Here is a 12296-nt window from a genome sequence, read left to right as displayed (position 1 = left end):
AAGTTTAAAGTTTTGAATTGGTTTTAGATACAAAGTGGTTAGCAAGATAATCAAATTCTAGTTTGTTGTCATTAATTACCCACATTAGTTTTGTTTGTTCATCCTGCTATAGAATATTTTTTGTAGAGATGATGATTATTTGAGAGCTGTTCATTTTAGGAATAAATCATTGGTTTGTTTTTTGGAATTCAGTACCAGCTTGGGCTCGGTGATCAAGCTTTCTAAGTTAGTAAAAGTATTGCGTAAGTTGTTGGAGTTTGACAGCTGAACATATTAACGGAGAATTGTCAGTGTATTGTATTATGTTACAGCTGTTATGGATATGGTTGATTAATATGTGAAAAAGTAGGTGGCTAAAATAGAGCCTTGTGAGACATCAGTTGAATTTGTAAAAAAGGTAAAGAATATGGCTTTCCACTTAACGGATTACCTACATCCAGAGAGATGACTATTGAAGTGATGTAGACTTGAGGTGGTTAAGTCTAGATTAGAGACTCTTTTTTTTTTAAATTACAGAATCTTGAAAGTAAGATTTCATATAAAATGGTATCAAATGTGACTTCCAAGATAGCTGCACGCTGACCAACAGCTAAAAATTAGCTCTCCACGTTTGAAAAAAGAAATTGAGAAATAAGAGCTAGTGATTCTGCCAGGTTGTGCAAAATTCAATTATAGGCTGGTAAGAACATTACCTGGATGCCAGCAAAGAAGAAATTTAAAGAACCAGGAAGAAAATCAAGTAGGAAAGGTGAAGTGAAAACAATGACTGGGAAGAATTCTGCAGCTGCAAAAAGCAGTTCAAGCTCCAGCATTGGTACAAGAGATGATTCCTCTTTATGGGAAAAATAAACCAGATATACTCACAAGTGATTCAAATAAATGAAACATTGAGGAGTATATTAACTCAAATAACAAAAAAATAAATGAAACTTTACCTAGCTAATCAGACAAGCTGATAAAACTACAAAAATCAGAAGCTGAAATGAAGACTTTTCAACAAGAGCTGTTTCAAAAAGTGGTAGAGCACATATAGAAAACTCATGCTTTTCTGCTATACCAGAGAAGCTGGAAAGAACAGACTGTATTCATTTTATGAAGGCACAAAAATTAAGCAACTGGACTGGTATTCCAGAGCAGGACGTGTTAATTGAAAAGATGTGTAAGCTGTAAACCTGGCCATGAGAAAGCAGCCAACACCTGTATAGTAAAGATGTAATCATACTATCCGAAAGAGTTGCTCCTGACAAAACTGTGGTTCACAGGTTCATAGGTTCATAGTAGGTACTAGGCTATCTGCCCAATGGCATTTATAAGCCTAGCCGGAATTGTGTTGGCTTTTGCCACCCCCATAGATTAGTTCCCTGTGCCTCTGTCCAGCAGAGCCATTGAAGTGATCCCCAGGGTAAACTTTTTATTTCCCATCCAATCGTCAAGGTTTCTCTTGAAGAGTGTTAGTGAGGAGCTCTGCCTAATGTAGACTGGAATCTTGTTCCAAAGCATGGGAAGTCTCTCGGGCAGGAATCTATCCCTCCAGCACGTCCTGTTTATTGTTGTGGTGAGGTTTAGATCCCTAGAGCGTGTGGCTCGAGGGGATAAGGTTTTCTTTAGGTGGAGCAAGTCCATCAATTCTGAGTTGAACATGGCCTTGTATGTCAGGCATAGATCACCTCTGAGTAGGCGGTATGCAACAGAGTACAGCTGGAGTTTCTTCAGTCGAGCTGCATAGGACATCTGTTTGAAGCCAGTGATCCTCTTGGTGAGGTGCTTCTGTGTCTTTCCAGCTGTTGCAGGTGTCTTGTAAGGTACATCCCAAATGGTGCATTGTACTCTATGATGGGTCTGATGAGTGATGTGTAGAGGGGCACAATGACCTCTTTTGATCTGGATGCAAACTCCTTTGTGATTAGGTGGGCCGCAAAGAAGTATTTTCTAACAACTTTGGCAATGTGATTATCAAAGGAAAGATTACTATCTACTTGGGTCCCCAGATCCCTTATTACGTCTTCCATATTTTGGGGTCTACCACGTATGTGGTAGTTTGTGGGTACTTTGTTTTTTCCAAAGGGGAAACATTTTGGCATTTAGCTTGAGGCCATGATTTTGACACCAGGTATCTGTCTCAGTGAGACCCTTTTGGAGGATGTCTGTATCAGCCAGAGAGTCAATTATAGCCCCTAGTTTGCAGTCGTCTGTGAACTTGGTCAGACATAGACCTCCTGTGCTTGCCTGTACCTCTGAGAAGCATATGCCAAACAGGAGGGGTCCTAGGACTGAGTCCTTAGGAATGCCACTTGTAACCTGTTTAGATTCAGACCTAGCTCCCACAACTCTTACCATGTGGGTTCTGTCAGTGAGCCAGATGGCAGCCCATCTTGTGACATAGGGGTTTATGTTTAGGCTGGTGAGCTTATCTATAATAGCAACCAAAAGTTCAACTGGAATGCTCACAAAAAGAATTAAAAGGTGCTTATAAGTGAAGCCAGGCTTGAACAGGGACAATACGATTTATTGACATAAAATATCTCCTGGTTAAGCGCTTTCATCCACTGCAAGTGGACTTCATCAGAACACTAATGCAAAATACAGTCAGACTTTTAAAGTTTTTTTGGCACCAAAAACTAATACAAAATTTTAAAGTGCCATTCCCTCATACTGAATAAATACTTGGTCCTTTATATACATTTAAACCATATTTAAAAACTGGTCAAACTGTTCAAACTAATTAAAAACATTATACCAGAATGGGGAATGGTGTTGAAGGCTTTTGCAAGGTCTAGGTAGGCTGTGTGGACCACCTTTCCCTCATCTATAGCATTGGTAACTGTCTCAAAGAAGTCCACTAGGTTCAGGATGCATGATCTGCTCTTAACAAAGCCGAACTGGGTAGGGTCCAGTGTTTGGAGGTTACGAATGTCTCTGTTAATGAGATCCATGATGATGCGCTCCATAGCCTTGTAGGCCAAGCTAGTCAGGCTTATAGGGCAATAGTTCCCAGGGTCTGCTGTGGCTCCACCTTTGTGGAGTGGAATAACCATTGCTGTGCACCACTCCATGGGCACGTAACCTGTAGAGAGGCTGAGTTTGAACAGTGTGTTTAGGTGAGGGGTTAGTTAATCTTTGAGCTCATGTAAGATGCAGCCTGGGACACTGTCCAGTCTCATTGATGCTGTGTTTTTGGCTTTGGAGAGGGCTGTTTTAACCTGAGTGTCTGTGATTTCAGGGGCACTACATTCTTCAGGTATGGTTATGGGTTATGGTTATGAGGGGGGTGAAGTTTGCACTGATCCTGTCTGCCAGGATGTTGGCGATATCGGTCGATTCAGTGTATTTTGTGGCATTCTGCACTAACTCCGAGTAGGTCTGAGAATTGCTACTTAGATTCTTGGCATAGCTAAAGAATGCCTTGTGGTTATCTTTGGAGTCCTTGGCAATTTTTCTTTCAAAGCTAGCCTTGGATGATTTTATGAGGGATCATAGTTTCTTGCTGGTACTGATCAAGGATGTCTTACCTTCTTGGGATTGTACTCTTTTCTGTACTAGTTTCTTCCTTCTATTATATAGCTTGTTTATGGCAGGGGTCCACCAGACTGGTTTCCTTTTCTTGGAGGAGTGAGTCTTGTTTTTTCTTGGGATAGCATGATCCATGCATTTTTGTAGGTGCTCATAGAATGCATTAGTAAAGGATTTTGCAGCTTGGCAGCGTTATCCTTTAGCATGGGGGCTTTGAAACTTTGCACCTTTGTCTTAAGTAACATGAAGTTTGCTTTTGAAAAGTTTTTCATGGTGGTTTCTTTGACTGGGAGTGGGGGTGGAATGTGGATATCCAGAGTGATTAATTTATGGTCAGATCTAACCAGCGAGGGGTTGCCCTCCGGTGTGGAACACCGGTCGCCCATGTTGGTGATGACCAGGTCCAATATGTTGTCACCTCTGGTGGGGGTGTTGACCAGTTGATCCAGGGCATTTGAGTTTATAAATTCTAGGAAATGTTGGGCAAGTGAGTTAGTACTTGAGTAGTTCTCCCAGTTAATGTTTGGGTAATTGAAATCACACAATATCAGGGTGTTTGGTAGGATCGTTATGTTTCCAGAAATGCGGAATGGGGGTCCTGGGACATGGTGGGTGATCTGTAGCAAACTACAATTTGAATTGCAGTTTTGTCCATTGTTAGTTGCACATGGATGATCTCTGAAGCATCATGCTGTGCCATTAACATGGAGGGGTGGGTATCCTTGACGAGTATGGATACGCCCCCGCCTTTAGTATTTCAGTCCTGGTTTTGTGGCCGAATGTATGCTATGAGTTGTAGCCTGGTAGTGTTGGGGTGCTCTCTAGAGCCTTAAACCAGGTTGCTGTTACTGCACATATATGGATTTTCTCCATATCGAGGAGTGCCTCGAGTGCGTGCATTTTGAGATTTAGACTTCTGGCATTGAGCAGCATTACCCTCAGTTTTTTATTACTTGTGCTATTTACGGCAGTGGGTTTGTCTTTTGAGCCTTGCCTAAAAAAGGCACTATGGGGGTGGCAAGAGCCTAGGCCAGTATTTGAAAGCCTAAGGGTGACAGCTGCAAGCCGTCTCTAGCGAAGCTGAAAGGCTGAAAGTAATCATTTGAAATGTTGGGACCCACTAGTGTGAGTCCCAAAACACAGAGACTGAATGCCTGAAAGAATGGACTTTTATGTACTAAGCCCGAGATGCCATTTTTTGAAATATTCTCTTTTCTCCAAGGAATGGTAATCTCTGTGTTGGTATATATAGGTTTTGGGTGCAGAGGGGGGCTTGCCTCTTGGCAAAAAGAAGTTTTAAGGAGAATAACGATTTTCGAGATTCACTGTCCTCCTGTGTTTTGGATCTTTAATAGAGGATACAAAATAAACAAGATATAGATGTTATTTTGGAATATAATGGGAACACTGAACTGATGCTACTATAGAAGGATAAAAACTGTAAAATAAATCAGTAAGGGTAATGGACATATCAGAGTTATGCTTACATATAATAGACAAACTGAAGATGTGCAAAGAATTATAGACAAGCATCGGCTCACCCTAGATGGCTTAGCTGTTTTAAAGAATAATAACATCCTAATGGATCAACTTTTGTTCACCTATAAAAGATCTCAAAATTAAAAACAAATGCTAAGTTATAAGGAACAAAATACTTGTAGGTTAAGACATATTATGACTAAAAAAGCACGGTGCCATATTTTAATTGTGAAGTCTATAAATACTTTAGTAAAGAAAAAATATTTCAACCTCCTATTACTCACAGAAAATATATGTTTGAAGCATATGCTACGTCATACTAAGAATACAGTGTATTTAGCAAATTATAGAATCTGTTCAGCATTTTATGTGGTTAAAACAAATTGTAAGTTAAAGGAAAGAATAAGTGATTATATATTAGATATAAGAAGAAATCTTGAGTTCAGTTCCTTTTACAAAGACATCAAGATTAGCATTAGTGAGCAACAGTTTGTATTCTCTGTGTTAAAAGTTGTATATCAACGCATTAGGGGAGGTGATATAATAACCACAATGGAGAATGAGAAATATAAATGGTTAATCTTTTGAAAGCTGACTTTTTACCAGGGTTGAATGATATGGTTAGTATCAAACCCATTTTAAAACTGAAATGCTATGATTTTAACCAATAGGATTTGAAGAAGCTGACATGTGATTAAATGCTTTTAACATAAACTAATTGGTTTGTAGTCATTATGATATAAATTGACCTGATAAAGTGCTACTGCCATTACTGGCTTGCCCTTCCTGGGAGATGGAGGTGGTTTGACATGCTGCATTGGCCACACGTACTGTTGGACAATTGATAAACTACCACACTAAGCCTAACAAATCCATGTTGCTAGTGGTGTGCTGCTTAGCCAGGAAGGTCACCTTGTATGTGTTTGCTGTGAAGCAAAACTACAGCCTTCCATGGGGGAAGTAGTCTGCTTTCAAGACCTTTGTAATAGTCTGCTCCCATAAACTTGCCTTTCTCCTCGGAGGGAAATGAGCTCATTAGGCTTTTGCTTTTGTCAGAGAACAAATGGCCGGTAGGGCTGACATCTTGTGTGAGATAGGAATGGTATGGCTGTCACTCCCTTGTCACAGGTTTGAATAAGCCAGATGGGTGGCAGCAGTTGAGCTATCAAATAAATTGTGTGAGCCCTTTAAAAAATATATTCTCACAAGATACTACACTTTGTACCAATATCTAATTTAAATTTCACCCTTTCTCCATCAATACTCAGTATTTCTCTCCAAAAGTCAGCTTTGGAAAACTGCTTTGGTGCTTCAGATGCATTTCACACTTCATAATATCAAGTCTTTTTCCTTCAACAGTTCCCATATACATCTCTTTTTTCAGATTTCAATTCAGCACTTAGCAAATGCTTTTGAAAACACATGCCTTTCCTTTTACACATCATTGAAATATGTCTTTTTCAAGTACACAGTCTGCAATTTTGGTTAAGATCATGGCAAGACTTCAAGTCATGCTTATGGCCACACATACATCAAACATTAATTGCAGTGATGAAAGCACCTCCAGCTTCTGTATCCTTTCTTTATTAGTATTACATTACCTCATGGTTTCTGTTTCATATATTTTACTTTTATAGAAGATCCTGCCATTGTTTTTAAGTTTTGCTGTATCTGACTCACATTTATTTTACTTATATTCTTTCATTAGTTAATTCATTAGATAATTTTACTTGCTGTGCACACAGCCACAGCTTCTGATAAAATCAGGCCTGTTTCTCTTAAAAGTCATAAAAATCATTACAGCTCATCATATTCTCAGTCTGTGGCCCTTTTATTAAGCTTGGTAACATATGCATCTGTAGAAACTGCAGGACCTCAGCTTAGCAGCTTGAGCATCAGCAGTTGGCGTCAGCTGCAGTTTTGGACAGATAAGAATCCAAGCTGGAGAAAAAGTTATCTGATTTTTTCTTATGCTTGTCAGAAAGGTCAAATGCTCTAGTGATAGGCAAATTCATAGGTTCATAGGTTGGTACTAGGCTATTGGCCCTAGGGCCTATACAAGCCTAGCCATAACAATTCCCTGGCTGTTTCTTCGCAGAATATTTACTTCCCTGGTCCCCTGTCTAGCAGGGCAACTGACATGAACCCTGGGGTGAATTTCCTATCTCTCATCCATTTGTCAAGGTTCCTTTTGGAGAGAGCCAAAGAGGCACTCAGCTTGACATGTATGGGCAGTCTTTTCTAGAGTATGGGGAGTCTCTGGGTCAGGAACATATCCCTCCAGCATGTTTTGTACATTGTGATGACCAGGTTTAGATCCCTGGAGCACGTGGCGCTGAGGGATTGGGATTTCTTTAAGTGTAGCATGTCCAACAGCACTGGGTTTGACATGGCCTTGTATGTTAAGCAGAGATCGACTCTGAGTAGGCGATATGGGACAGAGTATAGCTGGTGTGTTTTTAGACGGTCAGCATAGGGCATCTGCTTTAGGCCTGTGATTCTTTTAGTGAGGTATTTCTGTAACCTTTCCAGTAGCTGCAGATGTCTTGTGAGGTACATACCAAATGGGGCATTGCACTCTATGATGGGTCTAATGAGGGATGGGTACAGTGGGGCAATGACCTCCTTTTTTCTGGATGAAAATCCCTTAGTGATGAGGTGTGCCACTTATAAGGATTTCCTGACTGTTGTGGCTATGTGGTTATCGAAGGTGAGACCACTGTCCACCTGTGTCCCTAAGTCCCTTATCACACTTTTGGTTTTAGTGTACTGCCACTTATGTGGTAATTCATGGGTAGATGTTTTTTCCCAAAGGGGATAATTATACACTTCTTGGCATTGTGCTTGAGCCCATGGCTCTTGCACCAAGCATCTGTTTCTGTAAGGCCCTTTTGTAGAATATCCACATCATTTGGGGACTCAATAATGGCTCCCAGTTTGCAGTCATGTGCAGACTTTGTTAGCCAGAGTCCCTTAGTGCTGGCCTGTACTTCAGTGAAGTAGATGATAAACAAGAGCGAACCCAAGACTGAACCTTGAGGTACTCCGCTTGTCACTTGGAGTTGGATTTTGAGTTGGCTGCTTTTACAGTGTGGGTTCTGTCAGTAAGCCAGTTTGTAACCCATCAAGTGATGTAGGGATTAATGCCCAGTTTAGTAAGTTTATCTATGATTCCAGAGTGGGGGATGGTGTTGAAGGCCTTGGCGAGGTCCAGATAGGCTGTGTGAACCACCTTACCCTCGTCCATTGCTCTGGAGAATGATTCCAATAAGTCAATCAGGTTGAGGAGACAAGATCGGCCCTTTATGAAACCAAACTGGGTGGGGTCCAGTGTTTGAAGGTTGCCAATGTCTTTGTTTATAAGTTACATGATAATGCCTTCCATGGCTTTACAGATCAGGCTCATCAGACTGATGGAACGATAGCTCCTGGGATCCAAGGTGGATCCCCCCTTGTGAAGTGGGATAACTGTAGCTGTGCGCCACTCATTGGGTATGAAGCCTGAGGTGAGGCTATGATTAAACATGACACTTAGGTGAGGTGCCAGTTAATTTTGTAGTTAATGTAGTACACAGTCCTGGATGTCATCTGGTCCCATGGATGCTGTATTCTTAGTTTTGGAGAGTGCATTTTTTGCTTGTGTGGTCATGAGTATTGGAATTTGGCAATCTTTTGGTATTGAGATGGGCCCTTTAGGGGGTGAGAGGCGGGTGAAGTTGGCAATGAATCGATCTGTGAGGATATTGGCAATATCCTTGGGATCAGTATATTTAATGCCATTCTGTTGTAGCTCAGAGCAGATCTGAGCATTGCCATTAAGATTCTTGACATAACTATAGAATGCCTTGTGGTTGTCCTTGGAATCTTTGGCATTGTTTTTTCGTAACTAGCTTTGGAGGATTTTATGAGGGCTCTCAGCTTCTTACTGAGGCTGGTAAGGGAGTTTTTTGCATCCTGGTGTTTTCCTCTTTTCTGCAACAGTTTCTTCCTTCTGTTGTATAGTTTGTTTATGGCAGGGGACCACCAGATTGGCTTCCTTTTTTTGGAGTAGACTATCTTGGTTCTGTTTGGAATGGCATGATTGATGCATGAGTGGATGCGCTCGTACAGTGCCTTAGTGTAGGATTCAACAGTCAAACTTTCAGTTCCCATCTGCATGGGTGTCATGAAGTTTGTCACTTCTGACTTGAGTAGCATGAAGTTGGCTTTGGAGGAGTTTTTTATGGAGGTTTCCCTACTGGTGGTTGGAGGTGGGATGTGGACATCAAGGGTGATTAGCTTATGGTCAGACCTGACCAACGAGGGGGTGACCACTGGTGTGGAGCATCGATCTCCTATGTTGGTAATGACCAGGTCTAGGATATTTGAGCCCCTGGTGGGACTATGGATTAGTTGGTCCAGGGCATTGGAATTTATGAATTCAAAGAACCATTGGGCAAAGGTGTTGGTACCTGAGTAGTTTTACCAATTAATGGCAGGGTAGTTGAAATCACCCAGTATTAGGGTGTTTGATTGTATCTTAATATTATCTAGTATATTTAGAAAGGTGTAGTGAGAATCTTGGGGTGTGGTGGGGGATCTGTAGCAAGCTACAATTTGGATTGCTGACTTACCTAGTGTTAGTTGCACCTGTAGAATTTCAGATGCATTGTTTTGGGCAACTAGCCTGGAGGTGTGAATATCCTTGGTGAATATGGGCACTCCTCCACCTTTAGTGCTTTGGTCCTGCTTTGGTGGCCGAAAAGTGTGGCAAGAGTTGCAGCCTAGTATTGCAGGGGTGCACTCTAGAGCCTTGAACCAAGTCTCAGTTACTGCACAGATATTGATGTTCTCCATTTTTGGGAGTGCATCGAGAGAGTGCATTTTGAAGTTTAGACTTCTAGCATTGAGTAGCATTACCTTCAGATTTTGCATGGTTATATCTGTTAGGATGGTGGTTTTGTCCTTTGAGCCTTGCTTAAAAAAGGCACTGTAGGGGTGGCAAGAGCCTTAGCCAGTAACCTGAATCCCAGGGGTGACAGGTGCAGACCATCTCTGACAAAGCATCGTGGTCCCAGGCAGACAGATACTGGATCCCCTTTGAATGACACCAGAAACTTAGCCAATTGTTGAAGTCAATCATTTTGTCCTTATACTGTGGTATCATTCTGTGTGAAGGCAGGATACTGCTCAGGGCTAGGGTCATACTGCCTGGGCCACATGATCGAGAGCTCTTCCATGTCTCTTTTCATGTAGTCCAGGGAGGTACGTCTCAAGTCATTCACTCCAACATGGACAATGACAGAGTCGCATTTGTACTTGTTGTGGAGTGACTTGAGTGCATGTGTTATGTGGCAGATCCTGGCACTCGACAGGCAGCTGACCGTAATTTTCTCTTTGTTCAGCCTGGTGAGTGGGACGTCAGTGAGCCTGACTATAGAATCATCTATGACTAAAGTGTTGGGTACGTTGTCTTGCCTTAGGGGCTGTTGTTTGGTGGCACACTGGTGTTTTGAGCTATGTGTCACTTTGGTTGTGATTGGTGTTTGTTTGCATTTCAGCTTCAGAGGTCCTTGTTGCTTGGGCAGGTTAATGTTAAGGCCCTCTGCATAAGTGGGTTTCATGTTGCTATGCGTGGATGTTGGTGCCATGAGTTTTGAAGGGCTATGTGTTGCATGAGATGTAGTGCAGATATTAACCTTCTCCTCTTGACTGGCTAGCACAATCTTGGGTGGAGAGCGTTTTGCTTCCAGTTTGGCTATGTAAGTGCATCTCTCACAGGTTGTAGTGTTGGGTGGTAGGAGGAGAGGGTTGTCTGTGTACATGAGGCAATTGCTGCATTGCCTCAGTATTCCCAGATTCACCAGGTGGACAGGAGAAATCATCAGAAGCTGACCCTTGGACATGCCTGGCTTGGTGTTTCTTTTGTAAAGTACAAGTGCTGTTTTCTCTTACCTTGGCAAGGTACTTTGCAATTATAGGCTGTTTAGTGCCGATGATTAATTTGTCCTTATTAACAAAGAGAACTGAGTGCTTGTATCAGTTTAAGGCTTCCTAGTGCTTTCCAGCAGGTTTTAGAGCAAGTGCTAGTCACAGGGATTCAGATTTTTGTGCTACTACTGAGAAACCAGCTAGTTCTAAGGGAAAATTTGAAGACCAGTCTTTCTGGCACCTTGAATAGTTTAACATGATAGACTAATATGCTAATAAAAGTGCAGGAGAGCAGAGAACTAGCAGATCTAAGGGAAAAAATGAAGAGCACCGCTCTGAAGCTTACAAAAAGTCCTGGATACAGCAAATCTGTATCTGGGCTGCACTAGTTCAAGACACCAATATTGCTTGTGTGTTTTGTTTAGAACAACACATTAGGCCCAGTGAAATTTGTCTTTCCTTTACAACAAGACTATAAAGAGTGGACTGAGTTCCTTGAGCATTTTTCTTAAAAATAAGACACTTTAGCGATTTGGTACTCATGACCATGGCTTCTCACTTCCTATTAGGGATCTCCAGCTCAACAGGAAAAGAAGAAAATTTTGTCAAAACAGGTTTCTGAAATGACTTTAATGTTCACCTCTTTTCTTTGGTTTGGATTGACTTCTCAATTAGACAGTTTTATAGCCCTCAGACAGTTAATGCCATTCTCCTGGTCCCCTATGAGTCTGAATCTGAGCTGAGGATCTGTTGTCTGATTTTTCCCAATGAAGAAATCTCTTTTCTGACATGATATGTAAAATGAAAGATAATATTTAAGTGGGAAGATAATGAGGTTCATATATAACGGACTATCCAAAGCCTTTATCTATCGCTGCTGTTCTTGGAGTCACAGAAGATTCTTTAATGCAGTTTCTATCTCCCGTGTCTGACAGACCCCTACTCCCAGAAAGCCAAGCTGATTTTAATAACATTCTGTATTATCACTAATTTATTCTCCATTGCTGATCTTGCTATTATTTGCCTTGATGAGGACAGAAGTTTAAAAACCTTTTTCTTCTTCTTCTTAAAACCCTATCCCAAAGGAAATGGATAGTTGTGAGACTGATGGATTTGTGAAAAAGATGAATACTTATTCTATTTTAGCCTTTACTGCAATAAATTGCCAGACACTTATGGCAAAATATTTGCTTTCCAGTTTTGGTAACATGAAATGGAATATTCCTAATATTCCAAATTCTGAAATGCAATCTAATTTACTAGACATGGTCAGTTTGGCTTCCAAAGTTAACAACCGCTCCTTTAAGTGTGCCCATGATGCATGGATAGGGTGTCAAGGCTACAGCTGCAGGCACAGTTATGCACAGGAATGCCTGGTTCAGATTGCAAATCGTCCC

The 12296-nt window shown here is 41.3% G+C and overlaps 1 protein-coding gene across 1 annotated transcript in view; it reads left to right on the top strand.

Annotated features, from left to right (window-relative positions):
• LOXHD1 (lipoxygenase homology PLAT domains 1) overlaps positions 1 to 12296 on the top strand; it is a 2432812-nt gene that overhangs the window by 109298 nt on the left and 2311218 nt on the right. The window lies entirely within an intron of this gene.

The sequence above is a fragment of the Protopterus annectens genome, chromosome 1.part1 (assembly GCF_019279795.1).
Source record: "Protopterus annectens isolate FY-2018-M chromosome 1.part1, PAN1.0, whole genome shotgun sequence".
Classification (NCBI taxonomy): domain Eukaryota; kingdom Metazoa; phylum Chordata; order Ceratodontiformes; family Protopteridae; genus Protopterus; species Protopterus annectens.
This window is presented reverse-complemented; position numbering and strand designations above follow the sequence as displayed.